Here is a 17,284-nt window from a genome sequence, read left to right on the forward strand (position 1 = left end):
AACAATGAGCAATTGGAATGTGAAATTCAAAACACATTATGATTTACATCAGCAACCCCCAAAATGAAATACTTAGGTATAAATCTAACAAAATATATGTAAGATCTATATGAAGAAAACTATGAAACTCCAATGGACAAAATCAAAGAAAAACTAAATAAATGGAGAGATTCCATGTTCCTTGATAGGAAGTCTCAGTTTTCTTAAGATATCAGTTCTTCCCAAGTTGATCTTTAGCTTCAATACAATCCTAGTCAAAATCCTAGCAAGTTATTTTATGGATATTGACAAACTGATTCTAAAGTTTATGCAGAGAGGTAAAAGATCCAGAATAGCCAGTACAATATTGAAGGAGAACAAAGTCAGAGAATTTACACTACCCAATTTTAAGACATTCTAGCTATAATATTGTGGTGTAGTATTGGCTATAGAATAGACAGATAAATGGAACAGAATAGGTAGCCCAGAAACATACCCATACAAATATAGTCAACTCATCTTTGACCAAGGATCAAAGGCAATATGATGGATACTGGATAGTCTTTTCAATAAATGGGGCTGGAACAACTGGACATCCACGTGCATAAAAATGAATATAAACACAGACCTTACAGCCTTCACAAAAATTAACTCAAAGTGGATCATAGACTTAAATGTAGAATGCAAAACTAGAAAATTCCCAGAACATAGGAGAAAACACAGATGATCTTGAGTCACTGATAACTTTTAAATACAATACCAAGGCATGATCTGTGAAAGAAAGGTTGATAATCTGGACCTCATTAAAATTAAAAATTTTCTCTGCAAAGACACTGCCAACAGAATAAGAAGGTAAGTCACATACTGGGAAAATATTTGCAAAATACATATTTGATAAAGGACTTTTACTCAAAATATACAATGAACTCTTAAAACTCAATGATAATAAAACAAGCAACCTGATTAAAAAATGGGCAAAAGATCTGAACATTTTAGTGACCCTAAAGTATACTATGGACTTTGGGTGATCAAGATGTGTCAATGTTGATTTATCAATTGTAAAAGATTATGGCCAGAAAATAAAATCTCTACGATTTTAATATTTTCAAAGTTGATTTCTATCTCAGCATATGGTTTATGCCTAGTGAATATTTCATGTTGACTTGACAAGAAGGTTTATTCTGCAATTGTTGGGTGTAGTGTCCTATAAATGTCACTTAGAGACAGTTGATAGTGTTATCTAGATCTTCAATATCCTTACTGATTTTTATTTATTTAAATATTTATTTTTTTCTGAGAGAGGGTTGTTAAACTCTTCAAGTATGATTTGAGATTTGTCAGTTTTCTTCTTTTGTTTCTAACAGTTTTTATTTCATACCCCATTCCCTCTTCCCTTTTTTTTTTTCTGTTTGCCTTTTAGAACTTTAGTCTCTATAAGCCTCCCACACAGCACTAGAATTCTGCATATATCCAGCAGGGAGACAGACGTGTTTGTCTGTCTTAATGTTCCACTTACAGCACCCCTTAATGTTCCACTTACAGCACCCCTTCCCTTGTGCCAATGATCACTAAAAGTTTTGGTAGTTTCTCCTCGACTTATCTTGAGAACATTCTCCCTTCTCAAGAACTTCAGTTTGTGCAATTTTCCTTGCTTTTTCAGATCTCTGATGCCTCTAAAAATGTTTGTGGTTTATTCAGCTTTTTCTCATTTTTGGCAATTAGAGCATCGATTGACCTACTGTGACCTACTACATTCTGTATAGAAGTTGAAGTCCCCCTCTGTCTACCTTAACACATTGTGTTGGTTATTAAATTTATGTACTGGTTGAATATAAGCAATTACATGTCATTATAACTTTAGAGAAAAACAAATCTTGTTTTCCTTTTGTTTGTTTTATTCATTTCAAGCAGAATATTTTTTCTTTTAATTAAAAACATTTTCTTTTATATTGGCATACAGTTGATTTACAATATTATGTTAGTTTCAGGCGTACAGCAAAGTGATTCAGTTATACATATACATGTTATCTATTCTTTTTCAGATTCTTTTCCCATTTAGGGTATTACAGAATATCCTTATCCTAAATAGTATCCTAATAATAGTAGAGTTCCCTGTGCCATACAGTAGGTCCTTGTTGATTATCTATTTTATATTTTGTAGTGTGTACATGTCAACTCCAAATTTCTAATTTATCCCTTCCCCACCCCCACCTTTCCCCTTTGGTAAGCATAAGTGTGTTTCTGAAGCCTGTGAGACTGTTTCTGTTTTGTAAATAAATTCACTTGTATCCTTTTTTTAAAATTCCACATATAAGGGATATCATGATATTTTTCTTTCTCTGTCTGACTTAACTTCACTTAGTATGATAATCTCTAGGTCCATCCACGTTGCTATAAATGGCATTATTTCATTCTTTTTTATGGCTGAGTAATATTCCATTGTGTATATATACATATGTATATATGTATATATACACATATATATGTATATACATATATCTTATATGTATATCTTTTTTTAACATCTTTATTGGAGTATAATAGCTTTACAATGTTGTGTTAGTTTCTGCTGTATAACAAAGTGAATCAGTTATGTGTATACATATATCCCCATATCCCTCTTGTGTCTCCTTCCCTCAAGCAGAATATTTAATATTTTTCCTCTTGGGTCCTGTTCTCACTTTGCATTCATGCCTTTAGTGATCACACCTCCTTATTTTGCCTTTATTCGTAGTCTGTGTGTTAGTTATTGTCTCTTAAATCTGTATTATCTGCCACATCACTTTCTTGAACCCCAAACCCAAAGCTCTAAATGCTTATTTGACATTTGCATGTTTGTCATGCAAAACTCAGCTTCCTTAAACCAAAATTAATTTGCTTTACCTTTCAATTGGTCAGTCTTCTATCCTTTCAGAGTTTTAATTTTGGCTCTGTCCCTCAGACTGACTGTAATTTTTAGTAAGCTTCTTAACGTCTATGAGCCTTATTTTTCAAAACATTTTTAATTTATATTTCATTTAATGAATCGAAATAGAGCCCCAGGTCATTGCTTGTTTTAACAGAATATTTTAGCAAATGTCAAGTTAGTGTTTATTTTTTCAAAACCAAAATAATATACATGCAGGTTATCCCAAATGTAAATTAAGTATTTCACTACTTTGATAAGAATTAGTTATTAATTGGTCTTGTCAACTCAGTTCAGTGCTCAAAAGTGTAGGTTTACAAATCCTAACAGACAAAGCTTAATTGTTTGTTTTTTTGCGGTACGCGGGCCTCTCACCGTTGCGGTTCCTCCCGCCGCGGAGCACAGGCTCCGGAAGCGTAGGCCCATCGGCCATGGCTTACGGGCCCAGCCGCTCCGCCGCATGTGGAATCCTCTCGGACCCGGCCACGAACCCGCATCCCCTGCATTGGCAGGTGGACTCCCAACCACTGCGCCACCAGGGAAGCCCGTTTAATTGGTTTTAATAGGGCTTTTTATATGACCACTTAAGCACTTACTTTTCCTAAAGTAACTGTTTTTACAACTAGAATATGCAACCTGTTATCTTCTAATTTCTTTAATTCCCTCTTCTTTACTCAGGAGAGAGTTCTGTATCACTGAGTATGCTACACCTGGGTGAACACAATCAAATGCCATAGACTTTGGTCTAGGAAGAGAAATATCAATGAGATTCTGTAGGGATAGATAATGTCAAAGACACGTTGTAGGATGTGTCTAATTAAGGTTTTATGAAATAAATGCATTTATTTATTTTTCTTAATGAATTTTTGTAACATGTTAAAATCCTCTGAAATAGTGAGTTTTGGGACAGAGCTTTAGGACATGATACCGTAGGATGTAATTTGCAAAATTATATTTAGTTCCTTTTTATTTTTCGTTACTATTATATTCACAAGTGCCTGTTCCTGAAGAAATTCTATGTGTGCTTTTATATAAAATAAAGTTTTTGGTATCCTTATAATCTGATTCTCAGTAAGTGCTGATAGTACTTAAGAAACAGGTGGTATTTATATAGAGCTCCAAATTAGATGTTATATACCATTATATGCACCCCTTTCCCCCCCCAAAGATGTCTGCATTAAATGAGAATTATGGTTAAGAAAAAAAAACATTTAGCCTATTAACAAGTTTGTTTTTTCTCTAAATGGAATGTGATAAGACTTTTCATTATTCACTAGAAATAACATTTTATTGCTGTTAGCACAACTGTTCATAAAGCTACTCCAGCTTAAAAACCTTTTAAATGAATTTTTTACTTCAGTGACAAAATTCTCTTTAAAAGTGGTCTTAGCATGTGGAATCCAGGGAGAGATGGAGTGGAGTTATCAAGCATTTTCTAAAGATCGTTTTTAATTCTTCTATGAAGATATTAGCACTTTCATAAAAGTTATTTATTTTGACAAAATTAATCATGGAACACATAATATATAAGCATCACTGAATATAACCTAAATGATAGTCTCCAGATATAAATTTCAAGACTACTTTGTATACAAGGAGACTTTGCTTTTTAGCCTTATTTTAGTTAATAATTGAAAGGAAAAAAACAACAACTTTGTAATCTTTGAATAGTAAGATATATGGTGTTACTCATTTAAAACATTTGGAGAAGACATATTTTTTTTCAGAATGCTTCTTATCTCTCTATCTGTGTAGTCGCATTTTATAGATAATTGGATATAAGTATGTGTGCCCATATTTCCATTGTCAAAAAATACATTCAATCATATTATTAGGAGCATTTGCCATTACAAGTAGTTCTAACACAGCTTTTGATTAATATCTTTAAAATTTTTTGTCATTATTTTTATCCCTCATATAAAATAATAATTCAGAAATCCTTATGTTGTATATAAAGGAAGAGCATGAAACAAGATTATTATACTAACTCAGTGATATAAAGAAGAGTATTTCCTGTAGGGTAGTCCAATTACAAAATAGTAAAACAGTAACAAAACAAAATAAAGTGTTTTTTCTATTTGTTTCAGTAAGTTTAGCACAGCAGGAATTGTAGCATTCCTCCTGGCTGGTGTGTCAAATCTGCAGTTTGAAACATAACTGCAAATAGTTATTTTAAAGACATTATATATAAGCTAATAACCTTAGCCATATAAATGAGATAATTATACAGCATTTAATTTGCTTTTATTGTAATAATTTCATACCTTTGGTTTGAGAAAATAATGTGTTTATTTGAAAAGAATAATAAACTAGTATGTTGAAGACATGTAAGAACAAAACTTTGAATCATTTAAACACTGCTTTTGCCTGTATCAAGTTTTTTGCAGATGTCTTTTTACTTTACTATATCTTGATAAGCCAGTTCAGTTTAGTTTGAGAAAAAAAATGTTACTGGTGGGGTAAATCAAACAACAACAACCATAAGGAAAAAAAAAAAAAAGAAAAACTGATATAGGATCCTATAGAATTTTTGAAGAAAAAACCTGAAGCCATTTCAGGGCCATACCTTGGACTATAGCCTGAGAGGGATAAATATGTTCATTATATAGATTTGTAGACATGTAAAACATATATTTTTTAATGGTAAAAGTTCTAGATTTCAGAAAGATCAGTTAAGGCATGAAGGATAAGTAAGACGGCTCTGACGTCTGCACTAAAGAGAATAAGGTCCCTAAATTCAGGGTCTCACATAGTGAGTCTTGCAAAGATTAAGCTGGGAGTCTTGGTAACAGAAATATCTGAGGAATGTATCTGGGATACCCAAAGGGCAACAAATGGTACTTTGAGTAGTAGAAATTGCTTCTGACTCAATGGTTTCTTGTATATTTCTTCAAGTTCAAAGTTCTTACTGGAGCATGGATGGCCCTGAACCTGTGTGAGAATGTGCTTAGTGGTTCCTGGTAGCATGGCACGTTGTATGTAAATGTGGAGACTGTAAAATGAGTTTAGACAGAAACTTTTAGTCTTGCCCTCCGACATTTAAGCAGTTTCTTATTTAGGCAGAAGAAAGATTTGTCTTAATTAAGGCTTATGTTCATAATTAAATAGTTTTAAAAACCTGAAAGAATTCACTAAGAGCCAACTGTCAGAATTGTGCTGTATCTAACTACAAATTTATCTGGAAGGCGTTTCACTGCCAACCTTTTGGAATAAGTAATCTAAACAGTGTGGCTCCATGTCTTTACCTTTCAGTCATACCTCTACCCACTACAATCCGGCTTCTTTGCATCTCTTTTTCTATTAAGCATAGTGCCCTTTCTTTACAAAGTAAAAGCTCAACTCACATACTGATATATTTTACTTTGACTTATTTTATTATTTATATCCTGCTTCTAAAATAAATTAAAAGAGGATCTGTTTGCATGAAGATAAGACACTACTATTCAAATAATAAAATAAATCATGTTTAACATTTATTGCAAAGTAGTAAACAATTAAGAAAGGCATAAGAAATTTTTAAAAAATGTCAGGCAGTGAAAAGTCAATATACATGACTGAAAATTTGATTAGAGAGGGAGGAGGCAAACCGTAAAAAGTTTCACAGAACACACGAGTTTGCCATTCTCTATGCCCTTTGCTTCCTCTCAGTCTTCAGTTCTCTCTGAAGAACTGAAATCTTACCTTCTTAGAGACACCTTCCTTGGCTGCTATCTAAACATAACCCAAGTTACATCATCAACGTTTCTTATTCATCTTTCCTAATTTATGTTTCTCCTGAGAATTCACAGCTATCTAATATACTGTCTATATTACTTGTTTATATTTAATGTAACTCCCTCAATAGAATAAAGCTGTGTGAAGGCAGGAAGTTTTGTGTGTTTGTTCAATGTACATCCCTACCGTTTAGAATTGTTCCTGGGGCATGACAAATGTTCACTATGTATCTGTTGAATGAACAATGAAGGAATTAATAATTATATTTGACATACATGCCCAAAGATAAGGACAGAGATGGGTTGTAGTGTGGAGATCTGAGAATGCAGGACATAAAGATAATAAGTATGGAGATATAATTGAAGCCGTGGAAATGAGTGTAGAATGAGACAAAAGACCACAGTAGAATCTTGAAGAACTCCAGTATTAACAATTATTTAGGAAAGGAATGGGAAAACACAAATGAAAACAAAGGAGACTGGGGAATGACCAAAAAAGCAAGGGGAAAATATACTATTTTTAAAGTTGAAAGAGAGTTCTTTAACAGGGAGAGAGTAGACAACTTTATTGAATGCTTCTGAAAGACTAAGTAAGAGGAGATCTGAAAACGTATTCTCTGGAGTGAATGGCGTGGACATACTTAGTAACATGAGTGTATCCATGGAGAAGTAGGAGCAGAAAGTAGACCGGAATAGACTGTGGAATGAATGAATAAATAAGGAGGCAGGAAGATAATGGGGATGGTCAGTATAGACAACAAACTTCTTTCTACTTTTTGGCTGTTCATAGGAGGAAGGAGATGTAGGATTCAGAGAAGAATGTTATTACATTGGAGTGACTAAAAATAATTAGATGCTAATAAGGAGGTTCTAGGAGATGAAAGGAGAAGAGGTGAAAATGGAAAGCATGTGACTTTAGAGACAGTAGAAGGAGATGGAATCCATTTACATTTGTGGGGATTTACATTCGCCTTTGATAGGAAGAGGACCAGAAATACCGTTATGATAAGGGGCAGAAGAAAAACAGTGATCATTACAAGCAGGTTTAGAGAATTGGTGACAGCTCTGTTAGGGAGCACCAACTAAAGGCTTTTGTCACAAAAATAAAAAGGAAGGTTATCATGCTGAGGGTAAAGGAATGGAACAGAAATGGCTTGGCAGTGAGGAGGAAAGATGAAAGTTTTCCATAGTTGTTCTGGAGAATGGAAGAATGAGAAGTTGACCAAAGAAACAGGTCCTGTTTCTGTGGAGTCTTGAGAGCTCAGATAATTGGTGACACTGGCTATATTAGGTTGCTGGTTTTCTGCATGTATATATGGTTTTCTCTGTGGGCATGAAAGTTTTCATTCAGAATATGAATTTTCTAAGAAAGGCATAATGGAAGAACTGGGAAACAAGGGGATAGGCATCTTTATAGAAGGTTCTTTAAAATCATTAAAATGGAGTTTAAGTAAAAAAAGGGAGGAACTAAAATAAAGAAAAAATGAAGGACTCAATCATAATAGCTGTAATTTATTGCTTACCTTATGCCAGGAACTTTTCTAAATACTTTACATATGATTACTCACTTAATTCTTGTGACAATACAATGAGGTGGGTATTATTATTACTTAAAATTCAAGGTATTATTCTTACATTAATTTCACAGTTAAGAGAAACATGCCTAAGGTTACACAGATAATGAATAACAAATCAAGGACTTGAACCATTTGGTAGTCTAGTTCTGCATGTCTTCACTTTATCTATTTTTTCAACACAGAGTATAGCAGAGATCTTGAAGAACATAAAGACCAGTAGTAACTGGGAAACTGAGCAAGCAGAATGGGAGGCTAAGAGATTCATGTTGGAATTGTGGGATTTTGAATTAGTAAATTCAGAGAGAATACACTTTAAAGTGACAACAAGGTTCTAGTTTTGGCATGTGAACTTAATTTTTTCCTGCTCTCCTCCAATGGAACAATTCAACACTGCAGGTATAAAATACTATAGTCACACTTACTGTAGATTATGTTTTTTATATATCATTTTTGAAACATAGGAGTGTTATTGAGTCATTGAGACCCTAGTAATTTGTTATGGATTTTTAAGAAACTGGATTAAAGTATTCCCAGTGAAAACTCCATGGGAGAGCATCTTGAGGTAATAATCTCAAGAAATGGGTCAGACAGAGATAAAGACCAAAATCACAGAGTAGCAATACATGTTTATTTCATGTTATGATGGATCACATAGTTTGTACTTCACCTTTGTTATTTCAGATAACTAGCATGGACTTTCAGAAGGTAATTTTTTTTTTCAGGATGAGAACTTATTCATGCAGGTATAAATTTGCCTCTAGAAGTTACTGTCATATACTCAGTAATTTCCATGAAAATTTGCTTATTGATCACACAAATCAGGGTCACATTTTATTGTTAGGCTAGGATAATCATTTGTGATTCCTAAGAAATACTGAAGTTACTCAAATATACAAACTTCCTGGAAACCTTATTTCAGTTGACATAATATGCCCGACTAATCATTATATAAATCCTCTATGCCTCAATGTTGCTTTCCATGGGTGAGGGGAGGTGTACCACTGAGGTAAAGTACGTGGGTTTCCAGGCTCACCTTGAATGGATATCAAGCTTGGCATGTATGAGGACTCTGAAGAAAGCAACGTGGATGGAGTTTGGTGGAGGAAGATGAGTTCTACGACCCACTGGCTATTGAAAGGAGTATGAATTTTATTCTAAAAATCAGAAGAATGTAGTGGACACTTATAATCTCCACCCTTTTTAATAGAAAATTAATATTCAGGAAGCTTCAGTAATTTGCAGATGAGAACTCTCTTAAGTGACAAAGCTGTAACTTTTACTCTTGTCTGCTTGACACCAAAATCTGTTTCTTTTCAATACCACCTTTAGTTCCTGGTACAAGGAAGATTATTCAGCATAGGTTTTGGAACATATCCAGGCTAGGTGACATAGTAGATAAAACTTTAAGCACTGAAGTGAATATATCTTAAGTATCGATACTTTTGATGTGTTTAATATAATATTATAACAATAACATAAACATTTAATATGATCTTTCTGTTTTTCAACACTATGCTAAATACTTTACATGGATCATCTTGTTTCTCCCTAATAATAATCCCATGAGGTAGGTACTATTATTATACCCATTTTATGTATGAAGATACTGCGATTCAAGTGGGTCAGGAAACTTGCCCATGGTCATACACTGAATAGGTGGTAACTTCATAATAGCAAAAACTATTTCACTATTTATTGGGTTATTATGGAGAATTCTGTTAAACCATGGTTTATTAGCTTAGTTTGTGGTTAGCCTATGTGTGGTTAGTTCTTATAAAAATAAAATAAAATAAAATAATATCCAATAATTCCTATTCTCATTGATCTTTTCCAAGATATTGCAGAGAGAATATCCAGAGATCTAAATTAGGAGAATAACTCTGGAGAAATAGACGTCAGAGGAGATGACTCTAAATGTAGGTTAGGACAATGTCATTATGGGGAATATGGCCAAATAGGATTTTGAGAATATTTATTCAGTTATTCAACAAATATTGTAAACCTACTCTGTGCCAGGTACTTTGGGGAAAAAAAAGATTGGTGTGTAGGAGCCAACTAAGCTTAATACATTTCTGTCTGTGATTTAACTTTTCTGCAGAACTTGTCAGAACCTAATAGTCCCTGAAGTTAGGCTGACAGGAATCTATGATACGCCAAACAAAGGACTTTCTAGTAACTATTGACCTTGCGTTGCATATATATGGAAAATATTACTCAGCAAAAGCTTATCATAAATATTAATATGCAGTTATATCTCTAGGTACAGTTTGATCATATCAAAAGCAAAAATAGATTTTAAAATAGACTTACTGAACTCTGAAGAATTCATATCTGAATTTTCTATCTGAAAAATGACAAAACAGTGCCAGTCTCGTGATGCTTAGTTTAGCACAGACACATAAATGTTAGCTAATCTAAACAGTGTGCTCAGCCAATTTGTTGCTGTCCTGGAGTGGTATTCAGCCTGCTTAGTGTTATGAAAGAAGGGGAGAGCTGGAGAATCTGCCCTTTGCCTCTGGGTTGTTAAGCCATCCAAAGCTTAGGGTGCATGGTTTTTAAAATACACATCTCTAATTCAGAATTTTTTGTGGTATCACACAGTTATGCTCTTCCACTTTAGTGTATACTCTCTTCAATATTTTATGTTGAAAAAGAAAAAGTAGAAATGTAAGCTACTAGACTTTTGGCCACATGTTCAACTTTTCCTTCTGTGACTTTGAAGGTAGTAGACTGCAGATGTAAAAGATCTTCCTTCTTAAATGAATATCCTTAAGCAAAATAGTTTTAAAAATATGCCTAGTATCTTTGTTTATACCTAAGGGTTGCCTAGCTATCAGCTGCATGCATGCTTTTCATTGAACTGTGTATGTTTGTGTGTGTGTGTATACGTTGGTATGGCTTCTAATGGCATGTAATAATTTCAGGGGAGGAAAGAGACAAGAGAGCAAGATAAATGTAATACATTTTTGTACTTTCTCCTTGCAATTTTTTAAAGATAAGAAGGCCCTGTTACTAAATATGAACTGGTAATTGATCATTACCTGCTATTCATTTGAACTAACTATAGTCAACAGATACTGGACAGTGAACAGAGGGAACTCTTTTGGAAAGCCATGTAGTTTCTCCAAAGGTGATTGCTATGCTATGTGTATTTAGATAGAAGCTTTCCCATGTATTACCAGCTTGCTGCTGTCCATTTTGCTGCCAAATATTCCTTCTCTATGGTAGCATAATACTGTTACCAAGGGAACAGCTTATGGCCAACACTTACAGTAGTGCCACAAATTAATTTCACAGTTATCAGGATATAGGATGATAACAGTAACGTGAGCTACTGTGAAATTACCATTGTTCCCATGGAGTTACAGTGTAATTATTACTTTTGTGATAACTAAAAAAATAATTCATATCACTACTGCTGGATGTTTGTTCTCTCTTCTCTCTGTTTCTCTGTCTCTCCCTCCTTATCTCTCTTTCCCCTTGCCTTCGTGTATTTTCTTCCTTTGTTGGTTCAGAATCTCCCTGATGTCTTTTTTCACAAGTAACAATAAAGAGTAATTTTTATACTGGCATTAAGAAAGAGTTACAGTGAAGTGGGGTGAAAACTTATTTATATGAGTCACATCCATAATTAGGATGTTTACTATATAAGTACTAAAACATAGATTTTCCTGGTGTATTGAGAGGATATTTTAAATTTGTGATTAGTGTGGAATGAGAAATTACAGTATTATTTTCATAGAAAATTAAATCCATATGTTGAATAGAGGAATCCATTTAATGTGATTAAAAGCCCTGAAGAAAAATGAATGTTACCTAACTTCCTTAATTAGCTGTGTAATTTGACACAATAAAAAAAAAAACCAACTTCCTTAAGTGTCAATATTTATGTCTGTAAAATGGGGGATAATAATATCTACCTAACAGAATTGATATGTAGATTAAAAGAGAAAGTGAATTTTAAACTGTACAGTACAATAAAAGCTTTAAGATGTCACCATCATTGCTGTCTTTAATGGGGGCATCGATTGATGAAGTACTGTTTTTGTTAGTAGGAGATTTATAGGGAGACCTTAAAATCACAACAGTAACACAGGGAAAGATCATTTTTATTGCATTTTATTAGAATAATAAGTAGTATTTCATTATATCTTGGTACAACAAAATGAGACATGTAATCATTATTATAACAGTTTTTTTTTTTTGTTTTTTTTTTTTTGCGGTATGCGGGCCTCTCACTGTTGTGGCCTCTCCCGTTGAGGAGCACAGGCTCCTGACGCGCAGGCTCAGCGGCCATGGCTCACGGACCCAGCCGCTCCGCGGCATGTGGGATCTTCCCAGACCGGGCGGGGCACGAACCCGTGTCCCCTGCATCGGCAGGCGGACTCTCAACCACTGCGCCACCAGGGAAGCCCTATAACAGTTATTTTTAATAAATAACTTCCTCAGATAATGAGATTTCTATTTTATACTATCTTTATTGAGCATATACATATATTAAAAGTTAAGCACTCTTATGCATGGAAGTGTGTATACTGTGTTCATTGTTTATAAAAAACTGCAGTGATGAATGCAAAATTTTATTTGCTATGTCAAAAAGTGAAATTGTTAAGATAAAGGTAAAAGTATATAAAGTCAAATTTATGTAGGAATATTTGTTCTGATTATTTGCTGTAATGTATACTATTTTCCATTCTACTTTAGCTTGCTTTTTAATATATTTTATGTATTCTTTTAGAAGGACCCACATATGACTTAACAGTTAATATTTTTCACTAAATGTTCAATAGTTGATTGCATAGTTATTTATTATTCCAACACTTTAAATTACTATCCCTAGCATTTAAAAAATTGATAAATGATGGAATAAAATAATATCATATTTGTTGTAGGTAGATACATTTGTTGAATGAGTGAATGAATTATGATGAATATGTAGTAAGCTGCCTCCAGTTGCTGAATCTCTTTTTAGAGAGGATAGGAAAGTACAAATAGAAACTATTTTCTCTCCTATATTTTTCTGCTACCCATTTTGAAATTACCCAAGACTGATAACTTACATAAAGGAGCATGACTTTAACTGAGTTTTCTGGTTATCTTATTAATCATCAGTTTTCTTATATTATTTTAATGACACTTATGTGTGGTGTGACATATTTGAGGCTTAGCTTCATCTTTGGTAAAATGGAGATGCTGCTGCTGAAATGCTGTGGAACTAAGTTAGAAAAAAATGTATAAAAAGTATTTAGCACAAGAAAGGCCAGCTGCAGACTGAAGAGTCAGTAGCAGTATCTTTCTCTTTTTTACTCTGGGAGATGGGCAAAGTCCTATGACTAAATTGGTGTCAGGAAGGTACCTCTGATTAAGGACTTCTGATAGTATAGTCCTTTGTATTTAATGGGCCTATAATGAACAATTATTAGTTGAAGTATCTTTATACTGCATTATGACTGCATAAAAGTGTTAGCAGAAGAAGGTTCTCTTTGAGAGCTATTAGAAACATCAATTTATTCCCTCATTTTAAAAATACTTATAATTTTTTGAAATCAGTTTCTTAAACCCAAAATATTATGAACACTGTGCTTCCTAGAGCAATTAAGAATCAAGAAGATTTTGTTTTTTTCTCTTTTCCCATTACTAATTCCTTTTCTATATTCCTATTTCCTTGTCTTCCCCCACAATTTAACAAAAAAAGAAAGGTCTAATAAAATATTGATGTAGCTGAATATTTAACTGGACAAATTTCAGTGGTCAGAATAGTTTTAGATAAGTTTATAAAATATGTGTTTTTGTGTTGTCCACAAATGTGGGATACTGATTGGAATGAATTAGTTTAGTGTAACATTTAAATATTCTTTCTCTCAAAGAAAGGGGATTTTAAAGTAGTAAAAAGAACTGTACCTGGGGCCAATTGATTCATGAGCAGACCATGATATAGTTACTAGACTTAAGCATAGTTTCCCTGTAAGCTTTCTGCATTATCACAAATGCAAATTTCTCACTCCTTCAAAAATGTTTAGCACAGCTATACTATAAATACACACTAGACCATAAAACTTGTTACAGTACTGCTAATGCTACAGTTGCAAAAGCAGAGTACTATGGTTTCCAAGTTAAGTAGAGGTTTCATTGGTTTCAGTTTTGTAAAAGATTTTTATTCCCTCCTGAATTATAAAGTGAATCTAGTAATTCTTAACTGGGGCAGTAGGTGTTATTACCCCTCAGCGGGCATTTGAAAACGTGGGGAGGCATTTTTGGTTGTTGTCACAATGATGGGTGGGTGCTTTGGCATCTAATAAGAGTGCATCACAGATCTCAGACATCCCCGGTACAAAAAACAGTTGTTCCTTACAAAATGTGAATGATGCCTCTTAAGAAACTGGGTATAACTGACCTGTCATATTGGGTATTTATTTATAATATATATATAACTCTTATTTAGACACTTTGGATGAACCAACTACCTATTTCCTGACTGAATGTATAAACATTAATAAAGAAGTTGTAAGCTCAATAGAGTAGCTTATCTATTTATAAAACATATTATGATAATTTAATAGATAATTGGAAACCTTTTGATTGCAGTTTATACTAAAGCAAAGGGGGACATTTACCGTGTGATACTTGTAGATAATCTTTAATGACTATAAATGTGAGTAAATGATGTATCGATTTTTTTTCCTAATTGAATATTTTGAACTCAACAGAATGTCCTCTGTAGTAATTCTACTTTTTCCAATATAAATGATCATACATAAACCTAATATTTTGAAGAATTGTAAAGAAGGGTAAAGAAGAGATGTAAAGAGAGTAACAAATAATATTCAAATGATAGGTGAAAATAGAAAATAATCACACTGTTTTTTACTTTTTCAACATATGTTATTATCCACATTTTGCCAAAAAAAAAAAAAAAAAAAGAATGTATTCAGGCAATTGCTCTGAAACAAATGTCAAAAAAGTAAGAGAACCATATAAATCACATTGTTGCAGAATATTCTATGCCCTCCATGGAAACATGGTACTTCTGTTTGAAATGCATAGATTCTGTAGAAAATCTGTTCTCTCCTGGGTCCTGATGCGGAATCCCTCCAGGTGTCGTACCATCCTTTTCAATATGTGTAAGAAAGAACTTTTAGAGACTAAAATGCTAATATCATTGCTCTCCCTCTTGTGCAAGAAGAGTGGCCTCTTCCAGCAACACCTTTTCTGTTTAAAAGGAGCATAATCCTGAAGTCGCTTGGGTCTATGAGTAGTATCTGTTTTGAGCCCAGAGTGTAACTTTGAGACAGAATTTATCACTTTTCTCTATCAACAGAAAGAGTTCTTTCTTAGAAATTGTTAGTAAGCAGTGGATAAATTACTGAAGATTTTCTGAGGGAGGTGAGTGAAGGATTTACAACACACATCCCAACTTCCTGTTAATGTGGATCCTTAGTAACCTCTCCCTTCTCCAAAGGCACAGCTTCCCTCTTGCACACATCCTCAGGTACTGCCGGTGTGATTCTCTGCTCTTTAACTTGATTCTCTCCCTTGCACTATTGAAGGCCGCCCTCCTTGATTTTTCAAAGCATCCGTCTCTAAGTCTATCAGAGATTTAAAGAGGTATTTTTATTAGCCATGTGTTGAAGCTTTCTTGCTAATAACTAGCTGATACCAGCTGTATTCAGGAACTGAACGTGTTGATTTGGGGAAAAGAGTTGAGTGATTTGGGGACATGGAGTCCTTTGGGAGATGTATCTAAAAAGACATATTTATGTTATACTTAATTTTGTTATTCAAATATTGCTCTTCTGAGGAATTGAGAAAATTGTGAAATAGCAAAAGGAACTCAGGCCAGCATGAGATCCCATGGGCTGAGAAAGAAGTGTGGGAGGTGAGAGAAAAGCAGAAGAAAAGAAATGGGGCTATTTAAAATTTTGCTTAACATCTATAATAAAAAATATGATTTATTTTCTGGGAAGAAAAACCTAAAATTCATGTTCACAAACTATTTTCCCAGAAATTAAACTACTAGAATTTACCACACAGGCTTTTGTATCCTAGTGATCAATAGTAAGTATGTGAGTAATAGCTTATCATTCAGTTTTAGAAAAGAAAGCGATGCTGTTCAATGATTGATGCTCCCAGTACAGTCAGAAGCCTTATCATTAAACCATATCTCATATAAAGCATTTTTGAAGGAGGCTCAGCTTATATGGTCCTGTTATATTTGTTTCTGAAATATAATATGTGGATATCACTTTCAAAATTTTGATACTGAATAGTTAGCAAATTATTTGTAATATTTTAAATTGGGGCTGTTACATGAATCTTTGCCAGATTCTGGATCACTGTGAATTTATTATTGAGTGAGGATACTAATGTGTCCCACCAATGTAGGTCATCTTTTGTATTGGTTAATGGGATTCATATTCAGCCACAGGATTTTGTGTTCAACTTGAGAATAGAGCTTGTATTTTTGCCTTTGCGCTATACTTGCATCTTGGGTGGAAATTCAGGGGAATTGGTTTTTTGTCCTTTACTAGGTGATTATTCTTCGGAAAATTAGATTAGATTCTATAGGTCTATGAATGCCATGATTATTTTTTCCTTATTTTATATCATTTATCCATTGTTACATAACAAACCACCCCAAAACTTAGTAGCCTAAAACAACAGTTTACTGTTTCTTATAATTCCTTTGGCTGGACTCAGCTGGATAGTTCTGCTGTTCTTATGTGGGCTCACTTGTATGGTTGCAGTCCTGTGGGACCTCAGTTGGCGCTGGAATACTAGAATGGTCTCACTCACATGGCTTTCCCACATGGCCTCTCATCCTCCAATAGGCTAAACTAGCATCACATAGCATTGCGGTTAGATTCTAAGAGAGCAAAAGTGAAAGCTGCTGAGCCCCTTAAAGCCTTGTTTCAGAACTGGTTCAGTGGCACTTCTGCCACCATTTTATTGGTCACTGGGAGTCACAAATGTAGTCCACATTCAAGAGGGAAGATCCCGTCTCTTAAAGGGAGAAGTGGCATGCACATACAAGGATGGGAGGGATTGTTGGTACCCTCTGAAGAAAATCTATCACATATTATAATAAAGTACTTGTTACATTGTACTGCAAT

The 17,284-nt window shown here is 33.9% G+C and overlaps 1 protein-coding gene across 2 annotated transcripts in view; it reads left to right on the forward strand.

The window, feature by feature from the left end:
* DPYD (dihydropyrimidine dehydrogenase) overlaps nucleotides 1-17,284 on the forward strand; it is an 825,900-nt gene that overhangs the window by 127,608 nt on the left and 681,008 nt on the right. The window lies entirely within an intron of this gene.

The sequence above is a fragment of the Delphinapterus leucas genome, chromosome 1 (genome assembly GCF_059928025.1).
Source record: "Delphinapterus leucas isolate spDelLeu-1000000601 "Yukka" chromosome 1, BTC_Dleu_Yukka2, whole genome shotgun sequence".
NCBI lineage: Eukaryota > Metazoa > Chordata > Mammalia > Artiodactyla > Monodontidae > Delphinapterus > Delphinapterus leucas.